Here is a 22,134-nt window from a genome sequence, read left to right on the forward strand (position 1 = left end):
TATTAGCAATAGGTTGTGACATTAAACAATAAATAAAGTTGTTAGATTTGTAGTTAGGTAACCCCAAATTGTGCATACAAGATTCTTTTTCCAACTATAAAGTACAAGTAAATACATTTCTATACAAAGGCGGAGGTTCATGGATTGGCAAAGTTTGTCGGAGCCAACATGTTCTTACTTATTTATCAGGAACCCATCCAAAAGTTGCTGTGATATTTCAGTCTGGACCAAAGTGTTGGAGCAGGCAATAGAAACACAGTCTGACATTTCCACCTCCAAAATGAATTCATGTATAAATGAATTCATAAACTGTTGGATTGCTGAGAAACTGTTCCCATTGCTTTAAGAATCAGCAGCACAGCTTGTTAAACCCGATGTGGCCTGCCAATAAACCTAAAAACACCTTCACCACTGACCTTTTCAGAGCCTGAACTCCTGCATGACATTTCTTTCAGCATCCTCACTGTATCAGCTGTGGTTTGCGCACGCATCATACACCAGCCGGACTAATTCTCCTCACACATTAAGCACACCGGATAAACCGGTTATTGATTAAAGGGTGTTTTCAGACTGTTCCCAACTCACTTCTTCTCTCTGGAATAAATCAATTTTTTCACCTCGGCAGGATGCTGAGGTGACCAGCCGAGTGGACACCCTCCACTGCTCGTTGACCAGCTTTTACCTCATTGACCTGATGAAGCTTCTAGGCGTAAAAAAAAAGACTGAAACAAAGACGCAAGACTGGGATTACATTACTCCCAGGCCTTTTTAATTACAGGTTCCTAAATAATAATCCTCAGATCTCAGAGCTCGTTGAGCTTTGTTCTCAGCTATCAGTTTTCTCTGTGTCTAACCTTCAGTCACTGTAATTATACATTACTTTCTTATAAAGGGACCCAGCGGCGCAGTCTGGCTGTGGAAATGTGGGTCGCGGGTGTTTTGTGTTCTTTTCTTTAATCTAAAATATATTTAAGCGAGACGGGGGGTGAGACAGGACACAGCTCTACATCACCCAGTGGGGTGCCTGTCTGCTGTAGCCACAGGGTCCGGCCGGATGATTTATACCACAATACCAACGGCTGTGATGGTAATATACTACAGGTAATTGAAAAGAAAATTGAATTAGGTCAACAGACGTGGCGACAGTCATTGGATGTCACACAAAGGCTTTACAACTACAACATCATTCTGCCACACTGGACCCATTAAGTATCCGGCTGCCAATTCAAATATCAGGCGACCAGATAATTGTCGCCATATTTCATTGAGACTTAACAAACCCTGAAACTGAAGCTCAACGTATTGTGATACACGTGCCGCAGCGCTGATAAGCCATTGTACGAGTTGTCTAGCCGTATTAAAAGAGATAAGACCTTATCTCTGGAGTGTCTCTCTCATGCTGTGTAGGTGGTATCCTCGGGGAAAGCAGCATGAACTGTCATGATATACTGGCATCATCACCGGGGCCTGTGGGGAAGCCAGAGGTGAAACCCCCCTGCTGGGTTCTGATTGGCCATCCATGATGTCCGTGCTGCCAGAGTCACAGGGTCAAAGGTAGTTGGCTTGTTACTATAATGGATGGATTACTGAACAGGTGTACTGTTCAGCCTTGGAACCAGTGGAAGAGAGCCAAGAGGAAGATTATAAAACGTACACAAAAGCATGTGGAATGACTGAAAAGAAGTCAAAATTATTTTAGGAATGCAGAAGTGATTTTCAAAGTAACCACAAAGGAGGACAGATAACACAAATGGCAATAACAAAACCAAAAATGCAAGATGAGGAAAATAAGAGAGTAAAGTTTTTGGGATGTAAAGGAAATAATTTAAAAAACACAGAAATATAATGACTACTATGAAGCCCACTTTTCACCTTCTTTTTCAAAATGAATTAAAAAACCTTTTACAAGTTTTATGACCTTAAATTGAAAAATCAGGTGGTTCCTACCTTTTTTAAAGAGGAAGGATTGAAAAAAGTTAATTTTCAGGATGTTGGAGGACCATCTGGTACAAAATACACATGGCTTCTTTGATTATGAAATGTAACCTATTAACCTCGAATAGACTCACAGATTTCTTTTGCATTGGTAACAATTTTTAAACTGCTTTAAAAGTAGGGTATACACCTGCGCTTTTTCCTTTCTTATGGACAAATTATATCTGTGCACATCCTGTAATGAAAAACTGAAGAAATTCAAAGAAAAATAAAGTTCTTTTCTTTATCAGGTCACAAAATTTCTTAACAAAAAATATTTTCACAGGATCACTTGAATTGTGGGTTTGGGGATTCACAACAAAGAAAAGCTTACATCACTACAAATCAATAAGAATCATGTCAGACTTTTGGGGTGAATGGAAGAACTATTAAATTAATTTCAATAGCATTATAAAATTAGAAATGAGGTTGCAGTGCTGTGTGACATGTGGGAATGTGCTCTGAATGCCTCAACATTAGGATGTAATAAGCACTCTTCAATGGCATCACTACAGGTGTCTGAAAAGGCAAAAATATCTGTATCTGTAGGTAGGGATGGGTACCGAGTTAGGCACTTCCATAGGTACTGAACTCTGTCAAAAGTATCGGGTACCAATTCATGTAAAATTTAAAAGGTACCATGTTTAGGTGCTTAAATGCGTCCTTGTGACTGTGAGGGAGTATAAGAGCAGGCAATTGTACATGCTGGACATGAACACAGCATTGCAACGCTATATACTGAAAAGTAAATAAATTAAAAAAAAAAAAGTCCATTATTAAACAAATTGATATTTTTTTTACCACACAAACATAAAAAAAAGTACTGGAAATTGGTACCGTTGAGTACCGGTACTGATTGCCAGACACTGGGCATGGGTATGGTACCGTTTTGACTGTGAAAAGTGCCCATCCCTATCTGTGGGGGAGCAACATCTTAAGTTACTATGACGACTCAAATCAGCGTTAGCTTGCCAAAAGTAATGTTATGAGCAGTTTGAGTAACATTAGCTACAATTCTACAGTTTCATTTAGCAGACACTTTTGTCCAAAGTGATGTACAACACAAGCATGAATTTAGACAGAAGGAAAACCTAGTGAGTGCGACAAAGTGCCACAAGTTATTTGGCTGCAGGTGCTTCCATATATAATGTAGAATAATGTAGCCAACTAACTACAATCAATTGCTGCAACAATATACTTCAACCTTCAACAACATTCAGTAATTAGCTCTGAAAATTTACTAAGAGCTGGGTCTGAGACCTTCTGACTCATTCTACCCCTGAGGACAAAGAGGAGAAAGGTCAGATTAAGTATTTAAGTGTTCCCTGAATAGATGACTCTTCAGACATCTCTTAAAAGTAGAAAGGTACTCTGCGGATTGTATAGAGCAAGATAATTCATTCCACCATTTGGGCACAACAGAGGAGAAGAGTCTGGCTAGAGATTTAGAGCCGCGCTGGACTGGGAGCATCAGGCGTCTTTCACAAGCAGAGCGTAGTTGACGAGAAGGAGTGCAGACCTGGAAGAAGGACTCCATGTAGGCAGGAGCTGTTCTTGTCAATGTTTTGTAAGCCAGAAGAAGAGCTTTGAATTTGATTCGAGCTGCCACTGGAAACCAGTGAAGAGAGATTATTGGCGGGGTAGCATCTTGGTTACTCTCTTGAGTGAATTTAGCTAAAAGTTGAACTTGTCCTTGTCTTTTCCTCAATGGTTCTTAAACATTTCCACTGTGTTGCTCTTCTCTTGTTAGCATTTACTGTAAAATCTTTGAAATAAAAACACACATTTTTTTTCCTCTACCAGTATCCTGGCAGGAACAAGGGGACCACACACTTCCTGAAGTCATAAGTCGACTAATCTTTGGTTTCCACCTCACAGATGACCTCACTTGGTCTCTCATCACCAAAATCTTTGCACATCATCATCTTTTGCACACTGAGAAAAGTGTGTCTCCAGCTTCCTTTTCTCACCATGTTCAGAGGGACTATCAGAAGTGTTACAAGCGGCTGTATCACATCCTGATCTGAAAATTGCACCGTTTCAGATCTTATAAAAAGATATCGCACCCATCAGAGACATTTATCGCTCACGCTGTCTCAGCAAAGCTAACAGGATTGTAACTGACCCACCCCTCACCCAAACCCTTTAGATCCTCTGCAGCCTCCACAAAAGTACCAAAAACGAGGCCCTCACAACAACCTCTTAGACACTTCAGAAAAGTATGTGATTATATATGGGATTATATGAGATTCAGGTTTAACACACATATGCTGGAGAGGTGGCAAATTAGCTGCTCTTCCATGTCAGATGTTAATATTAATCCCTGCTCTTTGCATGAATAAAATACAACCCAGAATGTTAGTGGTTAAATGCAAGCGCAAGCTATAATTCATTCTAACCATCACTAATGACACACAATGTAATTAACAGATAACAAAATTAATTAATTTGGATTTACTGCGACACCTTGGTGGCTCTGAAGTCACTTGTTTACTTGAATCAAGCTGTTTTCTTGATGCATGGCCACAGGACCTTTTAAGTGCAATGGAGACGGCCGTGAATGGAGTATGAAATGAGGGGAGGAAAATACAGTCCAGACCTTGTTGCACTTGAGGAAAACATTAAGACATTTGGCGGAGCTCCAGGTTCTGCCTTTTACCTAAAGTGTTGTCACAACTAGTTTACAACACTCTGCACACTTTGCTGTAGTCATTCTGTGAAGCATGAGGAGGAAAATTGTATTTTGTTGGTGACTGAATGATCGGACTAGCTCAGAGACTTTGTCAGGCACAGTGTGGCTTGAATTAAACAGTTCTTTCTTTATACTGAAAAAAACCTTCAGCATAAATATTCTTTCATAGCACTAAGACATTCTGTAACTGCTACAACTTTTGTCAGAGAAGTTCCAACAAACCAGCTCTATAACATTCAAATCAGAGCCTGTGTAAATAAGAGTTTCTCTAAGGATATGAAAACCTGAAAGTATGTGTCAAGCAAAGTCCCCACAAACTACAAAGTATGTAAAGGATTCCTCCCTCTGATTATATTATAAACAGAACAAGTGTATCAAGTCAAGTCTCCACAATTGTACTTAAACTAGAAAGTGTATGCCATCAATGTTCCAGCACACTAAAACACTTGTATAGCAAAGTCTAGACTGTTAAAGTTCTCACAATGAAATAAAAATGAGGAAAGCCTTTGTCAAAAATGTGTGAGTTCAAGTCAGAACAACTATATTCAAACTTAAAAGAATGTCAATTAAAGTCTCCATAATAAAGCCATTAAGTCTTTAAAACCATGTAAGTGTGTGTGAACGAAATGCTCCATGAGGACATAACAACTAATATTTTAATCTGCCAGGTGTTTGTGTCAAAAACTTAAGGATCACCAACTGCACTGATGAAATCCAGGCTGTGTTGCATCAGGGGGGACATACTTGACTTTTGGCAGGTCTCTAAGTTTTGTGTTTGTGTTGAATATCAGGAAACCTAAAAACTGTTTGAGTCGCCCTACATCAGTATTAAAACTGTCAAAAGTCCCAACAACACCTCTAAACAGGAAAGTGTGTTTGCTGTACTCCATATAAATATCACAAATCTATGTTTGTTGAAGCCTATGCAAGAAATTAAAAACCAGACAGCCTCTGTCATTTGGAGCCCTCATAACACTACATAAATGGAAGAGTGTGTCAACCAAAGTACCCACAAAACAAGACTCAAATATTATATAAGACCCCAAATCCACTTTAAAAAAGGTAAGTTTGTGCCAGTTTAAGTCTCCATTAGGACATAAAAGATAAAAATCCTTAATATGGCAAGCGTGCCATGTTGCTGTTGAGTGTGAGACCCTCAACAGTATTAAAACTATTGAAAGTCTCAACCATACCTCCAAAACTGCAAAGTTTGGAAGTTGTAGTTCATATAATAATCACAATAGAACAGAAAAGAATGTTCTTTATTTATCCTCAAAGGGAAATTCAAAGTCACAGCAGCAATATAAGAAAGTATATGGTGAAAAAATTCAAGAATATATAAATAGAATAATATAATTAGTAACAACTAGAAAAAAAAAAAAGTCCATCAGAGACAACAGCTGGGCCATCATTCTCCAGAGGGTCCGGGACTGAGCTGTGCTCAGTTGTTCTGTGCTCTTGTTTGTAGAAGTCCATGCAATGAACTGAAAAACTAGAAGGCATGAGTCACTGGAGTCCTCATAGAAATATAAATACTAGAAAATATGTGTCTGCTTAAAGTCCCCCTAAAAATGAGAAATTTTGCACAAGTCCCCCAATTGATTTTGAAACAGGTAAGTGTGTGTCAGTTCAGATCCCCCATTAAAGTGATACTCCGGGATGGAACAAGTTGGGTCCTATCACAAGGTTTAGGGCAGAAATAACCCCTGCAGCAGTGTTTTTGTGCAGCAGAAGCCCAGGGCGCTCGCACCAAACACCCCCTCCCTGCTCCTCTGCCGGTTTCCTCTGCACTCAGACGGGGCCATATTTTACTTGACCAAAAACACGAATAAATGGACTCCCACCGAAAAAATCTGATATCGATCAGCATTCAGGCTTTATTTAGAGAATTTTCAGTGCGTTACTTTCACACAAAAACACCGCTAAATAAGGCGCTAGTTCTCATCGTGTCTCTTCGTCCTGGCAGACTACCTATGTTTGTTTATATCTGACACGCAGTGCACGCGGACAGATACACTAAGCAGCGAGCGCCTCGTATCCAGCTGTGGCTCTGCAGCAGAGATAGTGCTGTTTTACGACACGAAAAGAACTAGAGCCTTATTTAGCGGTGTTATGGTGTGAAAGTAACGTGCTGAATACAAGGCAGCCAAATGATATCTTCAAATCACCACAACCATCAGAAGTGAGAAACATTTCTACGAGGTGTGTTAATTTTTCTAAAATTTGACCACAGCCCATCTGGGGACTGGAGAGCCTGATTTTTTTTTACCTATACTGCAGCCAGCCACCAGAGGGAGCAGTTTTTTGTGGCGACCTCACTTCGAGCCAAGTGTATGTTTTTGGTCAAGTAAAATATGGGCCCGTCTGAGTGCAGAGGAAACCGGCAGAGGAGCAGGGAGGGGGTGTTTGGTGAGTGCGCCCTGGGCTTCTGCTGCACAAAAACACTGCTGTAGGGGTAATTTCTGCCCTAAACCTTGTGATAGGACCCAACTTGTTCCATCCTGGAGTATCACTTTAAGAAGCAAAAACAACCTTTTTTTATATCCAGCAACTTTAAGTGAGAGTCTGCCTATCGGTATTAAAACTGTCCAGAGTCCCAACAGCACCACCAAAACAAGAAAGTGTGTAAGTGGAAATCCCTTTAACAGTTTCAAAACCATGTTTTTAAGTTCATGCAGAAAAACTGAAGACCAGAAGGCTTGTGTCAGTTGCAGTCCTCTTAACATTATTCAAACCAGAAAAAGTGTGTGATTTAAGGTCCCCACAAGAAAAGAAAAAAACAGAACACACTTTGAAAAAAAATGTCTTTTTCATAGCCTAATTTTTGTCTTTTTGCTTTTAGTTTTTTCTCCTTTTTTCACTTCTTGTTAACAGCACTCTGCACACCTTCCTGTAATTACCCTGAGAGGTTTGGGAATGACAATCATGTTTTTATGGAGCTCAATTCACTGGACTAGAAGTACTGATTTGCAGAGTGCAGTGTGGCACAAATGAAAAAGTTTATTTCCCTACACTGAATGTGCCCTCCACTGTAATATCCTGTTATGCTATCCTGTCATCTTACTTTAACATAACTGCCTGACTAAACATGGGGGAACCTGACGTGAAGACTTTGTGGGATACACTTCAATGAGCGTTATTGCTGTTTGAAATAAAACTGAAATCTTTGTTTTGGGCATCACACACCTGCTACTCAGTTATTGTACGTATGAGAGCACTACCTTTATGCAGCACAATGCTGGATTATAACAGGGGTTTTTAGCTCAGACAAATAAAAATCCACAGCTGCCAGTGTAGAAAGGCAGAAAGGAAATGAAAATATAATATGCATTGCTTTCATTCGCACAATTATTGCCTCACATGTGGAAGACGGTAATATGAAACGCTCCTGTAACAGCTGGGTCGCAGTCTTTCCACTGCACGTTGAATATATTCATGATTTGGCCGCAAGATGGTAAGTTCCTCCTCTGTGATTCCTTATATCCTCTCTGTGTCGCGTTGAGCAGCGCTGAGGCTGATCGGCACGGACAGTTTTGTCTGCGGGGAAACAGGAGAGGAGACAGGAGTGACACAACTGTGGCCTCCTGCTGAGAAGACAGAGGAGGTGAAGCAGAGGGAGAGGGTGGCTAGTAGATAAATGGACTAATCTAATTTGTTACCTCAGCCAAATGTATTCCAGATCTTCCTCTGCGCCTCTCTAGTCCCTGCCTGTTGTGGATGATGCTAAAATGTTTAGGCAGGAAGGGACACGACTGGGAGAGAGCTCGCCTGGAGGAAGTTCACCACTATCCCACGGTCATACCTGACAGAAAAATTCTAAATTCTGCTTTGAAAATCTTTCCCGGACGTCGTGCTGCAATGAAATGCATATACTTATGCAAATCAGAGTCTACAGAATAACCTATGAAATGGCTCTAATAATGTATTGATGGTAATATATCGCCGATGGAAATTGAAGCCGAGAGATGTTGTCTCATCGGACCAGAAACCAAAAGTACAGATCAATTTAAAATGGCAAATGACTGCGCTCCCAGAGCCCATTTCTAAGAAGTGAGTAATAGATCTCTGATCATAGCCTATTACAGCCTGGTCAGGCAGGGGCTGGGCTGCTTGTGGAATACAGAGAGCACTCCTTGACTCCTACATCAAAAAGATGCCTCAGAGAAAAGTCCTGGGAGCCTTGGGCCCCGCGGATCTCAGGGGCTGCACCACATGAGGAGTACAGTCGAATCCCGGGTTTCATCTTCCTCTCTGCTCTTTATTAATGGCGGCAGGATTCTAATTCAGAGAGTTGAGCTGACTTCACTGATGCTAATCACACCGTGCCTGTTTCAGCGCGTGCAGAGGGAGTGCTTTTAGACAAGGGGGGGAAGCAGGCTGCCGCAGTTTGAAAAGCTTATGCTGGGTCAAAAAATTCTGATTACAAGAGAGAGAATTATTGATATCAGAGGACACTGTCAGGTAGAGTTCACCTCCGATGACTGTTCAACCGTTTTTTAAAAAGCTTTGGCTTCACTTTCTCATTTTCCATCTGAAATCAGTGAAAACTTTAAACACATTTCACAGAAATATGATTAGTTTCTATGCACTGCTTTTAATGCAAATATCAGAGGGAGAATAATTCTGTATCTGAATGCACACTAATGTCTCCTCAGTGCTCTACTTTTCCAGCACTACTTCATCTCCCGTAGTTCTCCTCCTCATCGTAATGATTGCTTCTATTGTTTCAGTTTCACCTGAGTCACTTTGAACTCCCAAGAACTCCAACTTCACAACTTCTTCAAATGATAACTTTTATGATGGACAGATTCCCAGCAGCTACACGCCATGTTGTTCTGAATGTAATATGTATGGAGAATTAATCCTTTAAATCATAACTTTGCCTCAAACTAAGCTTTAACAAATACTTTTATCCCCACAAACAAATGTTCATACCTTTCTGTCAAGCCTGAAATATATATATTTATATATGACATGTTCCAGCTTAGTGACATTTGTTTCATTGTGTTTTGACGTGGGTCACATCTTTTATTAAAAAGGAGAAACAAAAATGATATGGTATAAGATGGGTAAGAAAAAACACAGTACACAGCCTTGCATATGAAGTACATGTATAAACTAAAGCAGCAACTTCCATTAAGAGCGAATAAATGCAGTTCCACAAGTGTCCACTCGAGGCTTGCTCAGAAGTCAGAGGAAACCCTAGTAAAGCAATAAAAAAACCTGGTTGTGCATTAAAGTTTCTGCTTCTAAATATGCTTAAAAATAGATTTTACATTGAGAAATTTCTTAAGCAGCACTTTTATCATGTGACATGTAGCTTTAGATTTGACAAATTGCACCATAATTGTTATTTTAAAAGAACCTCAAAACAAATTTTGAATTATATAAACCTAAGCCAAGCATGTAATTTTAAAATGTTAATTATTGGGACATGAAGAAATGTAATGTAGATGAGCCTGTCTGTGCCATAGACTGTAAAAAAAAAATGTACGCCATTTTGCTCGGCTCGAAGTGAGGTCGCCACAACCCCTGGTAGTTGGCTGCAGTATAAGTCAAAAAATCAGGCGCTCCAGTCCCCAGATGGGCTGTGGTCAATTTAAAAAAAAAAATGAACACACCTCATAGAAATGTTTCTCACTTCTGATGGTTGGGGTGATTTGAAGATATAATTTAGCTGCCTTGTATTCAAGTCCTCTTTTTTCCTGAAAAGTTTAGTTTTCATTAGATATAAAAGGTTAAAAACAAGATTTAATGTCACGTTTAAGATGATTGACAGCTGCCTTTCTTGTGTACTTTTTGGGGGGATTGTAAAATTTGCCGAGAGGTAAAGTCAAGAAGTGATTAGACTCTCAAAAGAATCCCTCACAGTCTCGACTGCGCAGACTCTGGCTGCACAACTATTGCCAATGGGGGCGCCTGTGATGGGGGAATTTTGGCTTCAAAACCGTACAATGGTAAATGCTGGAGCCACGCTGTCCACTCTATATACAGTTTATGATCTATGCACATCAGGAGGAAACTCCTCCAAATGTTGTCTGTATCGTTATTGTTGTCTTGATAGTCTATGTAGTTTTTTATGTCATTACTCGTAAAGAACCAGGTGCACAATCAAGTGGTCAACTATGTTGAATGCATTTGTATGTGGCATATCAACAACAAGCATTTTGATTGGTAGAACATGCACTTGTCGCAAGTGGAACTTTGGAAAAATTGACCTTGGTCTGAAAAAAAACAAACCAATTCCGCTCAATGAAATAACAGTGCTGGTGTGAAAGCTTGTATTGAAAAACAGTAGGTTCGAAAAAAAAAAAAAAGTGAAATATTTGTGCAACAAATTATCTGGTGTGCATCTGGTGTGCAAAGGGCTTTATTCTTGTATGAAATTTGCCGAAAATTGTCCATATTGTAAATTGCTTAATTTTTAGGTGTTGTACCAACTCTAATTGTTATGGCATATTGCACTGTTTTTTTCATTTTAGCTCCTGTAACGAAGATGTTTCCCCCTATTGGACATCAACAGAAATATTACATTGTAAATGGTGTATTTTTATTTTTTAGTAAACACACTTAACAATACAAAACCTGGGGAGACAAAGCGTTCTCCATCGGCCACCCCTTCCCTCTGGAACTCACTCCCCACTTCTATTCAATATATGTGTTATTCTCAAGATAAATACTGAACTTTTGTATTAAAAATCTGCGACTGTTAGCACCAGTGTTAGCCAATCAGGGTTTGGAAACCGGCATGTGAGGTCCTGAAAGAATGCATAATGGCTCATTCAAGCGTACAAAAACAACTGTGACCCACAGTGATGCTGTTTGCTCATTTTGACATTTTTCCTTTTGCACCTGCTTTGAGATTTTTGGCTAATTTACACATGTTTAGCTGGTGCAAAAGCTGCTCAGTACTTTGGTAAATCAGGCCCTGAGTCTCTGAGTTATGTTTTGTAAATGTAAAGAGAGTATTGGTTTTAATTTTTATTCTCTGTTGTTGAAGCAGATCAACCAAAGCAGCATCGAGTTCAGAATGTCACTTTATTTTTTCACATCCTTGGTTCCACAATAACTTCAGCTATGAGCACAAAGCATCAGGATGCTTTTCATTCACGCTAATTTATTTTAATTATTCAAACGTCTCATCAGGTTCGCCAACAATGAAAATCCCACATGTGAGGAGAAAATTCACATGAGCAGATGCAAATGAAGACCTTTTTGATCTGACAGTCAAAATTGATGGGTGGGTTCTTAGATCACTACACTGGTGTGATGAGAGATGAGAGAAGAGACATTTGAATTTCAAATTTCCATCTTATTACGTGGTCTGTGTTACAGGTATACTGCGGGGGTTGACATACAGTGAATATGGAGCATATGAGATAAAGTGGTGTTTTGAAAGCCTGGCTGGATTGAGTTTTTGTGGAAGGACCCTGGAGAATATGATCACGCAATAATGACTTCTTACTCCCTTTTCCTTTCTCAATATCCTGATGACAATCTCCCTCGTCTGTGCAACACTCCCCGGGTCAACCTTATAGGTTTTGCGGGCCTTAAGGGCTGAAATATTTTGCATCTAAATGTCTTATTTGCAGTGTTTCCAAGTTCAACAGCATTCGTAAACATAAAAAGGACTGTGTTTATATACCATCGCCTTTGCCGGGTGCGTATTGATCAAAGTTGACAGCTACACATGTTGGATAAAGAGAAACATCATGATGATGTATTTTTGTTGCATTATTTATCATGGCTGGCCTGCTCGGGACGACGGTCCCTGAGGTAATACGTCTCCTGATACATTATATCAGACAAATCTCTGGCTCACTCTGGAGAGTTTTTGCCTCTGAGTTTTGGAATGCATTCATTTGCTCTTATGTAACATTTATGTTTGAGGTCGAGGAGTGTGCCTTTGAGTGTCTGTGTGTGTGTGATTTCATTTAAAAAGGTCTTTGGGTCTACGAATGTCAATTCTTGTTACTTTTAAATACATTTCAGAAAAAACATAAAAAGAGAAAAATATAAGTAAAAACCGTGGTGAAAAACAGATGAATGGGAAAAATTGAAGAGCTGAAGCTTTGAAGCTGTAAAGGTTAAAAAAAAAGTTTAATATCAGATTACATAAGCCACAAAACCAGAAATGTTTAAAAAAAACTAATTGAATTTCACTTCAGGGAGAAAGTACTGTTTTTACATCTCGGGATCACATTCCTCTTTAAAAGAAATAAGACAGTTTTTGATGTTTGATGTACAGAAGCATCAATACATTTCTTTGACTGCTTTTTTTAGACAGCTTAATTTTAAAAGTCTGTCAAACTCTACAGACATTTATCATTCATTCTCATCTTTATAAAATGTTGACATTTCATAAAATGTATGCTTCTTTTTGCACTCAAGCACAAACTGTTTGAAATTGATGCCAAGTTGGAAGTGAAAAATAAAAAATAGAAAGAAAAAAAAAGTTGCAGTACCTGAAGTGTCCACTTGTGTCAGGCTTGCTTCAAAAGCCAGGTTAACCCCATTAAGTGCAATGTTAAAAGGAATGAAACATGTTTACAGCCTGGTACAAAAAACTTATATTTTTTTTTATTTTGAATAGCTCATTTAAGGGGGGGGGGGGGGGGGGTATTTTACTTTTTTTTTCTCACACTCTTGTTCAAGAAAAGCCTTTTTTCAGCCTCTTTCTGAAACACTTAATTTTAACTGCTGCTTTTTTTAAGTCTTTCTGTGCCACAGACCCCCCTTTGTTCTGATTGGCTAGCCCTCTGGAGACCTGTTGGGGACAGTGCAAATACAGACCTTGGTGTTTGAGGTCCAACCCTTCATCATCTTGTCATGTGTCATTGGTTAGGAAATCTTCACATGATGACATCATTATTTGAGCAATGTTTGTGTAGCTATTGCTCTATTTTCTTATAATGCCCTGTTTTTAACACTTAACAGACAGACTCAGGGATTTCTACACCACATGAAAAAGTATTAAATTTACAGCATTTTGAAAATCTACATGTTTACTATGAACATCCAGCATTACTTTATGACCATATTTAAAAATCATATCACTCCTTCTTTATTTTACTTTATTTATTTATTTATTTTTTTATCCTGTACTTCTGCAGCAACAGTTTTATATGAATAAAATGATGGAAACATATAAATAGGGTCACAGCTAGCCTACATGGGAAGTGGTTAAAGAAAGAAGACAAGACTAAGTGGCTAGAGTTCATTTATCAAGGAAATGTTCCAGCTACACTCAGTAAAACTGTGCACATTTGTGCTTGTCACTTCACAGCCGACTGCTTTTCCAACTTTGAACAGTACAACAGAGGGCAAGTGAATAGACTGGTCCTGAATCCAGGCGCATTACCATCCACCAACAAACCTCAGACCCTGGAAATGTGAGTATTTTAAATGCTGTGTGCTGTGGAGCAGATGTAAGAGTTTTTCCTCAGTGTCCCCCTGTCTCCGTGTTAGCTTCAGGATGCTAACTTTAGCTGCGGATAGCCTGTTTTTTTAGCCTGTAGTGCTACGGTAAACAAGCTTCGTTGTTTTCTAAACATTGTGCACTCGGAGCTCGTGGCGCTGAAGAGCGGGGCGGTATCAGCGGTGGCTCATTTACATATGAAGGTCACGCCCACTAAATCAGAGCGTTCTGAACAGAGGGGCTGTGAGAGCCTGGAAACATTGCTGCTGTGCTTGATTTATTGGTTTTTTGAACCAAAACATGTTACTACCATTTCATGAAGACATCAATGATCCATATAAAACTGCAGAAAAGGAGCAGAATATGGGACCTTAACGTGGACTAGGTTCTGGGGAGCAAAAGAGTCCCTAAAAAGGAAGGATACCCTGAAGGCTTTAAACCGCAAAACTGTGTTTTTATTTGTGTAATGTTGTGGAATTTGGCACAAGACTCAAAATTCTTACCGAGTCTCCACAAATATAACGGTTGAATCTTCTTTAAGCCATAATACAACATTTCCAAAGGTGCGCTGGAAAAAATGTGTTCATTTTGGTGTTTGGGTGAACTATCCCTTTAAGATTGCTCATTTCAAAGCATCAGATTATATCCTGCAGCGACTGACTGTATGTTGGAAGAAAAGGTACACGAGAGTCACTTATACCCTGCAGCAGATAGGAAATGATTGCATTTAATCAATTACACGATGCCTGACTGGATTAAGACGGAATTATTAGCATGCTTCTTCCCCCACAATGCCTGTAAACAAGATAATGGATTTACATTCCTAATGAGGGTGAGGACAATGATGAGATTATTGCATGTAAACACAGCCATGGCACTAATGACATGCTCAGCCTTAGCTGTATGATCTCGCACTGATTAGCTGCTGGTGTAGATGGAGCATCAGATTTCAATCAAGTGTGTGAAAGACTCTGGAGTTAAATGTGTGTGAGAAGATGAAGGACGTGTAGATGTATAAAGTGTGGTTCAGAGCTGTGTTGTTGAGCTGTTAAAACTGGGATGTTTTCTGCTGAAGCACTCATTGTGCAGAGAGTTCCCACAGGATGTGTTAGCGGTTTGGGTGTGGAGCTCATTTTGTTCAGACTTCGAATTAAAAACAAACACATCAAGGAAAATATCACTGCCATTTCATTCGTTCACAGTGTGAGTTTAGCCGCTGGTGAAAAGGTTGATTCATGTGTTAAAATGTTAATCTGGAAACATTACTCACAGGTACATGTGAATATTTAAAGTAATGTTTGATGTTCTGGTTCTTCTATCAGTTCATAAAGAAGGCAGAACAAATCATATAAATTATGCAATAAAATAAAAGAACAAAGAAAAAGTAGCATGAAAGGAGGTCTTGGCATTCATTTAAAGACACCAGTCTTGGAGGAGTGGACTTAGAAAAAAAAGACTCTATATAATGAAGCCAATTACAACACCACCATTACAAAACTTCATTATTTAACTTCATTATTAGGTGTGTTTTCGTACTACGACCAGCACTAAATTGAATGAACACCTCTGTTTCATTAAAGCTGCCGTCAAAGATGTATTGTGGTGCACAAATGTTGAGATCAAAAACAAGCTACCATGCATCAATCCACTGTCAACACTGCAGGTGGTATGAGGCCCTAAGCTTCGTAACTAAGAAGAGGTACCACTGTAAAACTGACAGGACTCAGCAGTGAAGTTAGCATCAAAACAAACCACTGCCTGTGAGACTTTTGAAATGGTAAAATTAATGTACTGAGAGCCAGTATGGTTAAGCAGTCTAGGTGGCATGCCCCATAAAGCTAGGGCCTGGTTTGAATCCAGACTCAGGTTTGTTAGTCACACCCCACTCGTACCCTGTTTTGTGATATATCTTATAAATGGCTAAAATGCCTACAAAAAAAAAAATCTTAAAACAAAATAAATAATAATAACAAACTGCAAGTCACTCAAGATTATAAATTGCATATGTCAAAAAATGTGCTATGAAGAGGAAAAAACACACGTAAGTCACATTTGACGACAAGTCGCATCTATTTAGATTTGGTATGTTTACAGTATTTTCAGAGAGAATCGTTTAAAAATAACTGATAAATATTGGTACATTGAGTGGTTTAAATATTTTTTTCTACAGAACTTAATAAATAGGACCATAGTTAAGTTTCAGTTTCTCTTCCCTATGTGCGCTCCTCTTTGCGTATGCACACTCTGTCCCTCCCCCTCCTCTCCTGCTCTACTGCCGGTGAGACCAGTGCAGTGTGAGCTTCGGTGAGCTTCATCGGATAAACGTTCTCACTTTTAAAAAGTTACAGGAGTTTTGACACTATAGTTTGTGACTCAAATCCAGAAAAACTGTCAACAACACCTCATTTACTCGATATAAAAGTCACACATGAATGTAAGTCGCAGAATCAGCCAAATTATGAAAAAGGGGATGACTTGTACTCCAGAAATTACAGTAATTATTGATGGATCAGTTGATTAAGGACAATTTCTTCACCACTCTGCAGCTCAATTTGCTAGGCTGACTGCTGTCACTTATTAAATTATGCGTTTGGCACTGTTTTCTGCACTTATTTTGACTCAGACACTTCGTATTTTCAAATTGGACACTTGCTTTTGTATTCTATTTTATTATTTTATTCATAATATACTCATTAAGAGTTTGCATTATTATAATTTATGTTTTCTACTTTCACTAATTTTTGTAATCTGGCCAAACAACTTCGCTCGAGATCAGTGGTCCCCAAACTATGGCCCGGGGGCCGGATACGGCCCACCTCCACATTTTGCCCGGCCCCCTGAACAATTCCAGAGGAGCATTATGATTTTTTTTTTCTGTTTGGCTACGTAATTGAGACTTACACATGCAAAGAACGTAACTTTCTATACCACCCTTCTGCAGTTTGTGCCCGATCTGAAACCCCTCCCTTAAAAAAAATCCTGTCATACAAGCAACTGGTAGTGAAATGTATTGTGCTGGTAGGTGTTCTATCACTTAGTTTGGTTTCTTAGCCTGCTTGCTTTCTGGTTTTCACAGTGAAGTTAATGAGAGAGAGCTGCAAAGAGTTATTTTTTATTTCATAAATAGTGTTATATATTTCATTAATAGTGTTATTATTTATTTTCTGTTTTGTTTTGTTTTTTCCTGTCAAGATCCCAGCAAGGGTTGTTAATATTTGGTTATGCGTGGATTTCTAGGAAACAATAAATATTTGCGTTAGGACACCTCTGCGATTGTCACACGATTTGTTTTTACAAACTGACCCTGGCCCCCCATCAGAGAAGGGAAAAATTGTTTGGCCCTGATGGGAAAAAGTTTGGGGACCCCTGTTCTAGATTATTAAAAGTTGATCTTGTCTTATTTTAGGACCTGTGTCAACTAACAGTTACTTTTTGTGCTGGCAGAATGTTGTTGAAACAAAGCCAAGCAACAATTTCTGAGCTCCAGAAATGAAGCCAGTGCAGACACTTAGGAAACTGCAATTCCTTAGGTGTCCACTAGAGGCTCACTCCAGATGCACCAGAACTTTACAGCATTTTAGCTCCCTCTCGTCATTATTAGGGTCACTGTTGACTTGACTGAAAGGCAGGCACACCATAATGTTAACAAGAAAGCTACTACAACCGACCGACCAAATTTAGGCTGAGTTAGCTTAAAGTCTACTTTTTCCAACATGTCCAAGTCCATTGTTTTCAATCTACTTCCTAATTTTCCCATGGTTTCATTCTATTTGACAAATCTGCAAAGTTTTCCTTTCCAAGATTACGTAAGTGTGTATCCTGCGTGGTGTTGTGACTTCTATCAAGTGTTTCTGCAGTTTCTTTGAAAAATTCTTTCAGATAGAAGCAGATATGAAGAACACAGAGCAATTTTTGCAAGCCTTATCAGTTACTAATGAGAGCAGAAGTGCAACAGGAGAATATTTGTAATGTATTAACAATAAGCGCCAATGAGAAGTTCTTTGAAAGTGAGGAAATGGGTGCTGTGGTTAATGGACACAGGCCCTTAAAATTAAGCTGTATTATGTTATGGCATTAAATCTACATTTTTTGGGCTCAGCTGAAAGACAATTGGTGTAATTAACTGCTAATTTTCAGAATTAAATGACACGGCAAATGTAACTAATAACCCTACAGAGGACATCTACCATTCATTGCAGCAACTCGAAAAAAAATCCACTTATATTTCTCACTGTTGATTTTTTTTGTTTCAAGTGAGAATTGTACTCCTTGCACTATTCTTCACAAGGTCTCAGGACAAAGTCTCAAAATGAAGCTACAGGGTTCCTGTAGTGTTACTTTGGCTTATTTGGCCTCTGACCAAGCTGCTGTTTTTCACTCCAGGCAGGTGGAAACCAAGAGTGTATTTCTATAAATAACAGAGTACGTGCAATACACACTTGAGGTTGTAGCAGGAATAAGGAGGGCGTGTGGTGAGAGGTGTGATAAGATTCAAGACAGTTGTTAGCAAATGTGGAATACTGCACAGAAAAAAACGTGGACAGATGAGACAAGGCATGAATTTGTGCTTGTGTGGCATGGAGGTGTTTTAAAACGTTCATGGAAAATATGTGTACCTGTCCTTAAATCAGACCTTTCCTCCCCGTGTGATAACAAGCTGTCATCTTGTCACGAGCTCCTGATTTACAATACAACAGAGGAGCATGTTTGCCGCTTTCATTACACTCATTTGCAGGAGCACAGCACCATGCTATTACCGTTTCAGCTGCAGCCGAGGAACAAATTCTGAATTCGCTCTCATTATATCGATTGAAAAATGATGGCTTAATTATGATAATTCCGTTTTTGCCTCCCAATCCCCCCCTCCCTCCACTGAGAATTGTAATTAATCCATTACAAACAACACCTGTTATTCAATATGTTGATGAAGACACCTCTGAGGTAAGACATTGAAATTGTGGCAATAGCAGTACAGCGCATCAATGCGCGTGGCTGGTCGTCTTCAAAGGGGCGATTAAGCTTTCCTGATTGATGTCCCCTGATGAATTATAACGACAGTGGTGGGTATTCTTCACCACAGACTGGAGACCGAGACACAGATTGTGCATTTTTCACTTCTGAAAAGACAGGAGGACTGTGTGCTTCATGGAGGACTTTATTACACACCTCAATTTCCTGATCAAAGCCTCTGTCTGTGGCTCTAAACAGCATGTGAGATGTGTCTTCATGTTTTTTGGCAACAACAGGGATGAGAAGATTTTAAAGCTCTCATAGTTGTCAAATTTGGCACCAGTTAGCTTAGCTTAGCTTATTTCATAGGCTGTAAACAGAGAAAAAAGCTAGCTTATTCCTCCCCAAAGATAAACATAAACCTAGCCCCTAATTGACACATCTCATGTTGTTTGTTTTGTTTAGAACCTTGAAGGAGTGTCCAGGCACCCATTTCAGAATGCTAACAGTTAGCATTACACTAACTCATGTGACTTTGCCGACTGTAACTTACACACCACTGTTTTTCAGAGGTTATTAGAAGCTGGCACAGTATAAACAAACATCCATGTGAGCTCCCCCTCCACGTAAGACGAGCCCCCTCACTGTCCGCTTTTAAAAAAAAGTCTTAAAACCCATTTTTATTCATTGGCTTTTAACCCAGCTTGAGACTCTGCTCCTGTTGTAGTGTTTTTACGGTTTGTTTTATTTTTTTATTAATTGTTTCATTGTTTTAAATTATTTTCAGAACAATGCCACAATTTACTTTATTATGTGCACCTTTGTTTTAATGATTTATTTGTTTTATTTACTTATTTATTTCTGTACTACTTTTATGTACAGCACTCTGTTTCAACTGAGGTTGTTTTAAAGTGCTTTATAAATAAAGTTGAGTTGAGTTGAGTTGAGTAGATGTTTGTAGTAACTACAAAAAGAATCAGCTTAGCTGGTTTTCCTTGTTTATATTTAACGTGCTAACATAAGCCAGTTACCTGCTAGCCTAACTTTATGAACAGACATAGAAGCTATATAAATTCTATGCAAGTCTACAGAGAAAGCTTCAAGCCTATATAAGCAACTGACTTTGATTTAGTTTAGGAACTATTCTTTGAAAGTAGTAAAGAAAAACACTTTAAAAAAAAAAAATAATAATTAAATAAATAAATGATTCCATAAAAATGCTAAAATAAACATCAATTTAAGTTTGAACTGTCCGCAAATCATTTATATTTAATTGAACATAGTGCAAATAAGCTTGTTTGTATGAAAATGTATTTTCAATTTACATTTGTTGACAGAAACACATTTCAAAACATTGGGTCAAAAACCAGAACAGTGTTTCTGAACTGGTCTGGCTTCATCCCTGATCGACCACCTATGACTCAAATCAAGGCAATTTTCGGTTACTCGATTTTATTTTATTTATTTTTTTAGTTTTAATTTAAAAAAAGTTCTCGGGTCTTCAAGTAGTCTCTAAAAGTACTTATCAGGTTTATCTTTACAAAACAAAGCATCATGTGCCCAAATCAATTAACAAATAAATAAAATGTAGGTCTTCTATACTGTGAAATGGCAGGTGTCAATTCGCATTACAAGTCATCATTGCCATGTACTCTCAAAAAGTGTAAGAAGACGTCAAACCACTGCATTTTGAAAAAAAAACTCCTTAAAATGAAAGCACAAGAATTTTTTTCTACAGCATCTTTTTTTTGGCCCTGAATATAGCTTTGTGACGCTCTTTTCGGTCACGCTCTACCAGTTGAGACTCACTGGACTGGACTGAAACTATTAAGAAGTTGTGTTTTGCTGAAACAGCGTGAAGAACACCTTCTAACTAATGATGCTAACAGGTTAGTAACATAGTGGGTATAAAAAGAGCCCAAACAAGCTGACTCTATTAGATGAAGGGTTGAGAAGATGTTTCCCATTTTGTGAGAGAATGAGCAAATAGCTTAGCAATTACAAAATGTATCATCAGCGTAAAATTAAGGAAATGTCCAGATTTCATCCATTTCATGCAGAGATTCTGGATGGTTTTGATCTTTCCAGCTCCTCAACCAGCCCAGCATTGAGAAAAGACATGATCCTATGGTAATTTTCACTACAGCAGAAAAAACATAGTATGCTAAGCCGTAGAATGCCTAAAGGAAACCATATATAAACATGAAAGGTCAAAGGTTATTGTTAGTCATGATGTTTAATTCAACGCGTGACACATATACATTGAACAAGGGGTATATTGATTATAATGGTGCCCTGATATACACCTTTCAGCTGCTGTTGTTATAATCAATAGAAGACTCTCTGTGCTCTAAAAACAGTTTCAACAATGCCTGTCTAAACTTTTCCATTTGATTGAGTTTTATATCCGGGCTGCACTGTGAATCCCGAGCCGTAAATGCATCCTGATCCTCAGGAAATCATCCCGGATTACTGTCAAAGTCACATTTTCTACCATTTACTATTCATTTTCAATGGATCTGCTCGGCGAGAAGTCAGACTGACATTCCACATTACAGCACAGGACAAAATTTTCTTTCTTGTTTCCAGTACGGAGGAGACAGCAGTGAATGTTCACTGAGGATTTGAAGCTAAATATAATATGAAGACGTCTGCGAGACATCTGACAAGTAAAGACACTGTCTCTCTCTAAAATGCTCTTGTCAATGTCACTGTTTACTGTGTTAGAATTACTCATATCCTTCACATCTGCAGAATACTCTGTCTGTATTATGTGTAACATTACAGGCGTATCTAATAGACAGGCAGCTTCATGTTGGTACCAATTTCTCCACCATATATTAAGGCCTTTCGCAATAATCCCCCAGGATGACATGTTCCTATTTAGCCAGCCTTTTCCAACAGCTGCTGCCTTATTGTCCTGACATTTCCAGGGAATTAGTTATTATTCTGACGTGTTTATTGAGACTTATTGTCTGAGCTTGTATTATTAAAGTCCCACTCTCTAGTCTCTCTGAGTGTCGACTGGATATTCCACTTTACTAAAGTGCTTCCCCTTCACCTTGAATTGACGTGACGCAGAGTAAATAATCAACCTCAG

Source organism: Halichoeres trimaculatus, unplaced genomic scaffold, assembly GCF_033239565.1.
Source record: "Halichoeres trimaculatus isolate MK-OKI-2021-1 unplaced genomic scaffold, fHalTri1.1 fHalTri1_scaffold_18, whole genome shotgun sequence".
In the NCBI taxonomy this organism is placed as follows: Eukaryota; Metazoa; Chordata; class Actinopteri; order Labriformes; family Labridae; genus Halichoeres; species Halichoeres trimaculatus.